Source organism: Montipora capricornis, chromosome 9 (genome assembly GCF_036669925.1).
Source record: "Montipora capricornis isolate CH-2021 chromosome 9, ASM3666992v2, whole genome shotgun sequence".
NCBI lineage: Eukaryota > Metazoa > Cnidaria > Anthozoa > Scleractinia > Acroporidae > Montipora > Montipora capricornis.
In genome coordinates, this window is record NC_090891.1 from 12,531,183 (window position 1) to 12,537,812 (window position 6,630).

Here is a 6,630-nt window from a genome sequence, read left to right on the forward strand (position 1 = left end):
AAAACTACACGTAACCCATAATCCCTCGATTCGCTCTGACGAAGGGCTAACGCTCGAAACGTCAGCTTTTAGAATCTCTGTACGGTGGCCAATTTACATTATCAACTCCGTTGATAAAACCAAATTTTTGTATACTACTTCCCCACCGACGCAGCACCACAGTTTCTTTAGAAACTACCCCTTCATTCATTTGACTTTAAACGTAGTTGTGTCTGTGGTTTACGTATTCTTTTCCGTTCTGCTTCTCCCAGTTTCCCACCGACTGACTTTGGCACGTTTTTATAGGCACATTCAATCAAATTTCTGCCCGATTAATCGATCCTTTGCCCTGCTGTAAAACCGCTTCAATCGAAAGTTCGTGAACTTTCTTGTTGATCTTTTCCTTTTGGGCGTGTGACTTACTGATGTACGCATGGAAAGGAACATGAAGCTTTGAACTGTATGGCTGGCTTGTCTTGTGAGGACCTTCGTCCACAATAGCTCGTTCGCAATTTCTTTCCTCCTCTTCGGAAATAGATTTCAGTAAGTCAACTACTTCTGTCCAGGCGATTTTTTTCTCTCCGTACATCTGCCCTTTTCGTGCCTTTATCCGCTGGTGCTTGGACTCTGCTGCATGGTTGTAAAAAAATGATTCCCCAAGGCCAGCTCGCTTTCTGACGGGTGAAATCATCTTTTTCTTCATGTCTTGTGCTACGTGTGTCACAAAGTACTTGTGAAATTCTGCTTCGCTTGAATCAGAGAGCACCGCACCCCTTGATTTTTTCTCTCTTAAATTCCAAACGTTTTGCAAACTCTCAAGCTTAGCATCGAATTCTTCGCATCCATCTGAGTCGATAAGACCTTTCTCATGCTTGACATCAGACTCAAATATGTCATGGAGAAACGCTGTACAATGCTGTGACGAAATTCCCAATGACTGAAGCTTCCTTTTACAGTCCTCTTCTACGTGCCTTTTACATGCGAGCCGTGTGGCTGTAGGAAGGTAAGGACTCATTCCTTTCTCTAATGCATCTTCACGGTCCGACCCTACAAAGGGTATGTTCTTTGTGCCGTTGTCAAGTCCTGTGAGTGTGGCTCCAAAATAGCTGAATGTGTCGCTGTTTTTTCTTGTGTGTATCAGTGTTGGCCCGAGTAAAAAAGGGGGCTTCCCTGTTCTCCTGTCTTCCAGCAGCAAATGCCTGTAGGTTGTAGGTGTCAAGTAGAAGTCACCGATGTTAAAAGTCGTGTCGATGGAAAGTATTGAACATTGGTTGGTAGTATTGGCACAAAATCGCTTGACATCTTGAACTTGCCTATCAAACGCTAAACACATGCCGGACTGGGAGAAACTTGCAGGCGTCGTATCCAAACTTTTCCTCATTCTTCCTCGTCTTTCCACTTGAGCGTGAGGTCGTACAATTCGTCCTGACTTCGAACTTCCCTTCCTTTATATTTGACATTCTCCACTTGCTTTCTGTTCCTGGGAATATCTGAAAGGCTACAAACATTGAGTAGGCCTCCGGCCTCTTCGAACACCTCGTCATACACTTGTGACGGTGGAGAAGAACCTTTCCCTTTACCTTAAATACTCTCCAAAACTCCAGGCTTGGTACGAGTGAAAGGTTTACCGGACTTAGAATTACCGTGCGGTTGTGAAGTGATTGCATGTGGTTTTGCATTGAAACTGTACTGTAGAGGTAAGAATCGTTCGGGCGTGAAGCCGTACCCATCATATCTGAGCATTTTGTAGGATCTTCTGTGGAAATCAGGATGGTTGGCGTGCGTCCAGTACGTTCTCTTGAGAAGAACTGTTGAGCGGTTGCAGTCTTTGGGTTTGGTTTTTGAAATGAAATGGATTTTCGAAGCCTTTTCCTCATAATAGGCAACAACGTGACTTTCATCATTTCTAAAAATGCCAAGACCATCTGCTTTCCAGTCCTCTGGGTTTCGAAAACAAGGCGAGTTTTTGTCAAGGTACAAAAATTTTATTTTCTTGACACTTGACGGGTGGTTTCGATGCTACTTTATCCTTGGGAGGATCCAGTAATAGCCGTGCAATGTTGGTGCTTGACATTTCCTTTATTTCGGAGGCATAAACTGGTATGTGTTTATCACCGAGATAAAAAAAGGCTGGTTTACACTGATCCTGGCGTCCGGAACCACTCAAAGATGTTTTAGAATCGTCGTCGTCTGACTCAACCCTACAAAACACAAGAAAAAACTATCTGATATCTTGGCTAATGAAGAATTTAAGCAAGGTCGTATAGCACTGGTAACAGGTCCACCCACCCTACCCCATGTATGATAATTACCTGTGTTCATCACTATTGCTTGAGATGCTGGCATAACTTTGATCATCTGCGTTGTCGTCATCTTTAGAGTTATCAATGGAGGCGGCACCCGAGATTTGGTTACCGGTGCTGTATTATGACACTGAATGAATCTAAAAATGTTCATCATCCGGGATTTCGGGATCGTAAATATTGAAACTTCTGACATGATTCAATTTTCCCATAAGTCTCTGATTTATGTTACAATGAACATTACTGTGCATGACAATATTACCTGTGTCCATCACTTCCACTTGAAATGCTCGCATAACTTTGACCATTTGCGTCATCGTCATCATCTTGAAATTTATCAAGGGAGGCGGCTGCTGAGGCTTGCTTGTTGGTGCTGTATTTTAACACAGTAAATTTAATAGAAGTAAATGAATTATAAGTGTTCAACAACTATTTTGGTTATTTTTGGTTATTTGACTGGCTTTTTACCTGGGACCTCAAGTCGGGCTACCATCATGTCAGGATTCATCCGGACCATCAAAACTATTTGGGTTTTTCTTGGAATTTCGATGGTGCTCTCAGATATTTTACTTTTCAAGTGCTTCCTTTTGGGCGTAGCAGTGCTTGTTTTTGCTTCACGAAATTGCTGCGGCCTCTTGTAAGGCGTTGGCTTTCGATGGGTCACCGCAGTTTTGTCTACCTAGACGATGGTTCAGGCAGTCTCCCCGATAATTGTTCCGCTCAAGCAGCGAGTATTATTCAGCGTAAAGATCTCGGTTCTTGCGGATTTGTTGTTAATGAAGATAAGTCGTGCTGGTCGCCCAGACAAATTGGCGAGTGGCTAGGTTTCGTAATTAACACGATTTTAATGCAGTTCCGAGTTCCAGAAAAGAAAGTAGGGAAGCTCAAAGCAATATTAGACTCTGCTATTCAAGACGGCTTCGTAACGTTCCGGAATTTAGCCAAGATTGCGGGATCAGTAAATTCTATCTACCTTGCGGTTGGCCCGATTGCTCGATTACTCACTAGGCAAATGTACGCTGCTATTGATTCCAGATCAGCTTGGGATTCTATATTGCCTATTTCATCTAGTTTGATGGTAGAATTGAAGTTTTGGTATTTGAACATTGACTGTTTCAATGGTTATTCAATTAGGCCACCTCCTACTTTGTCCGTCGTGATATTTACCGATGCAAGTGATGTCGCATTCGGGGGTTTTTCTTCCAATCTTAGCGTTTCTTTGGTCAGCGGCATGTGGCTTGCGGATGACAAGGGCCAAAGTTCTACGTATTGAGAGCTTAAGGCAATATACTACGTGTTAGCATCCTATGCCAAGGAGTTGGAGAGCACGAAAGTGAAATGATAATGCCGCCAGAATTGTTTTAGTTGGCAGTCGCAAACCACATCTTCAAGCGTTAGCAATCGACATTTTTCAGCTTTGCTTAGCCAAGCGCATTGTTCTCGACGCGCAGTGGATTCCTCGTTCTGTTAATGAGAGAGCCGACCTTCAGAGCAGGTTTGTCGACAAGGAGGATTGGTCTTTGAATCCAGTAGTTTTTCAAGATATCGATGTAAAGTGGGGCCCTCATACCGTCGACCGGTTTGCTTCTTACTATAATGCCCAACTTCCCAGGTTTAACTCCAAATTTGCTTCGCCTGGCAGTTGTGGAGTAGACGTGTTTGCTCAAGATTGGAGTTGTGAGATCAATTGGATTTGCCCTCCAGTCTCTTTGATAGTGCGCTCCGTCAGAAAGCTTGAAGCTTGTAACGGGTTTGGGACCCAGGTTATACCCGAATGGCCGTCAGCGTCCTTCTGGCCTTTTTTGCATTCCACTCCTTCTAGATTTAAGAGCTTTGTTAGAGATGTTTTTGTTCTCCCTCGGATTGACAATCTGCTCATTGAGGGTCCGGGACAAATGGAGATTTACAAGTCCAAGGATTCCGCATTCAGTTCATGTCCTTCGTTCAGGATGTTGGCCTTGCGTCTTCAATTTGTATAGCCTGTTTATGGCTTGTCACCATTTAGGTGTGTAGTTTGAGTTTTTGTTCCGTTTAGGAGCTTTCGACTTATGATTTTTATGTATGGTGCCTTTTAGTGCACTTTTGGCTATTTTTGGCCTTTTCACCATTTGGGTGTGTAAATTGATTGATTGCTCCATTTAGGAGACATGGCGTATTGTGCCTGAGTCATGTTTGGTGCCTTTTTAGCGCACGTTTTCCTTATTTATGGTCTTGTCACCATTTTGGTCGGTGGATTGCTCTATTTTTCATACCTTTCGTTTCGTTTTGGGTGTTTTTTATGCACGCTTGCCTAGTTACATCCCGAGTGATGGCTCCATTTTTGAGTTCCTTTGCATTTTTGCATGTATGCTCCTATACCAGAATTTATTCGTGTTTCGCCTTTTTGGCCGCTTTATTCGTTCTCATCCCTTTTGTAATTTTGGAGTTTACGAGTTATATTTGTTCCCCTAATTCTAATTCTTAGGCATTAATATTACAGAAAAACTATAATTATACCTTTGCCAGACATGGTCTTGTTGCGTTGACTGCGTTTTCTGTGCTTCAGATGTTTTGCTGGTCGGCTCATGGCGAGAAGTACCGTCCCTTACAGATCCCTCTCTTCAGTCTTTGATACCGGATCTTCTTGATCTTCAGTTAGAATCCAAGGCGACTTCCACCCTCTGTAAATACAATAACGGCTGGTCCAGATGGCGAAGGTGGGCATCCTCCAAGATGGGCGTTCCAGTTATCCCTGCCAAGCCTCTTCACATCTCCCTGTTTATCACGGAGCTGTGCCATGCGGCCCTCCGGAAAGGAACGGGAATCTCGTCAATCGAAGGTCTGTTCTACAGTATACGTTGGGCTCACAAGCTGGCGGGCATTGAGTGCTGTCCTACTGACCACCCTTTGGTTCAATCGTCGCTTGAAGGTGCCAGAAGGAAGCTGGGTAGACCAATCAAACCGAAAGAACCGCTTTCCATTGACTTGTTGCAAGTTATTACCAAGCATTATAGCTCTAGCGAGTCTTTGGCCCATATTCGCTTTTTACTTATATTACTGGTTGGTTTCGCCGGTTTTTTCCGGATTGACGAATTATTATCCATGAAACTCGGAGATATTACTTTATTTACGGATCGAATGTCTATTTTTGTGCCGAAACGAAAGAATGATCAGATCAGAGAGGGTCATACCTTGGTCATAGCTAGATCGGGAAATTTAACTTGTCCTGTAGCAGTCACTGAGAGGTTGGTTAGTTTTTTACCAGAGCCTAAGAATCCTCATTTTCCTTTGATTAGGCGTATTGTTAAATCTAAGTCAGGCGAGTGTTTTCATGGAAGCATCGGTATTTCTTATTCTTTGATATTGCTGGAATTTAAGAAGCTTGTTGGTCCTTTTGTTGACGATATTTCCATTTTCGGGACGCATAGTATCAAATGAGGGGCAGCTTCACATTCTGCCTGTAGAGCTATCAATGAGACACTTTTAGACAAGCATGCTGGTTGGAAATGTCCTAAAACAAAGAAGCGATACGTCAAGCATGTAGCTGAAGACTCGTTAAATGTGACCAAAATAATGGGCTTGTAGATTCGTTTGATTTTGCATTGTTTGCCTTGCGTCGGATAGGCATTGTATTTTGTTGTGAGGCCTCGTAGGAAAGGCTGGCGAATGAGCCTTGGTTCCTATCCAGATTTCCATTTTTTTCCTCGTGTTGGGGTTTTTGAAGGTTTTTTCTGGCCTCCGTGCTCATTCGTCATTTATTACGTTACTTTATGATTACGCAGCCTTTAGGGAGCAATGTGAGCCTTGGTTCCTATCCTTCGTGTCTTGTGAATTACATTGTCAATATATTTACTCCTAATAAAGTTTGGAGTATGGTCGTTCGTACGCACGCAGACCGTATCCAGTTTGCTCCATGTATTCTGTTGTGCCTTGTGCTATTCGGTCGTAATATGCCTAGTATAGTGCAGAATAGCATCTGGGACTTTGTTTGTTTGGCTGTAACACAAAACCATGAACAAGACTGAGGAACGTTGCCACTGGTAGACGTGCTTTTAGCATCACAGGTGATTCCGTTTAGTAACAGCTTTTACCTGGACATGTCAAGGTTTAACTTCCTTTTACATAATTCATGTCTATCCCTGTCAGCAGTCTGATACCTACCAAGCCACATAACAAATGATTCAGAAAGCATGAGTGAAAACAGATATGAAATAGTATGGAAATTTGAAAAACCAATATACCTTTTCACTTTTTTCTTCAAAGGAGACCGAGAGGGTGATAGAGCTGAATCGTTTACCTTTCATGAAAAAAAAATGTTAGCATATGTAATAATACAATATTTGTAAGTTAAAATAGAGTGATGGATTCA

General features: G+C 42.7%; 2 pseudogenes; one reads left to right on the forward strand and one right to left on the reverse strand.

Annotated features, from left to right (window-relative positions):
* The window catches only part of LOC138017300 (uncharacterized), a 3,814-nt pseudogene extending 1,536 nt beyond the window's left edge, over nucleotides 1-2,278 (reverse strand).
* Nucleotides 2,279-2,406: 128 nt separating this feature from the next.
* LOC138017301 (uncharacterized) lies at nucleotides 2,407-6,134 on the forward strand (annotated as a pseudogene).
* The last annotated feature ends 496 nt before the right edge of the window (nucleotides 6,135-6,630 follow it).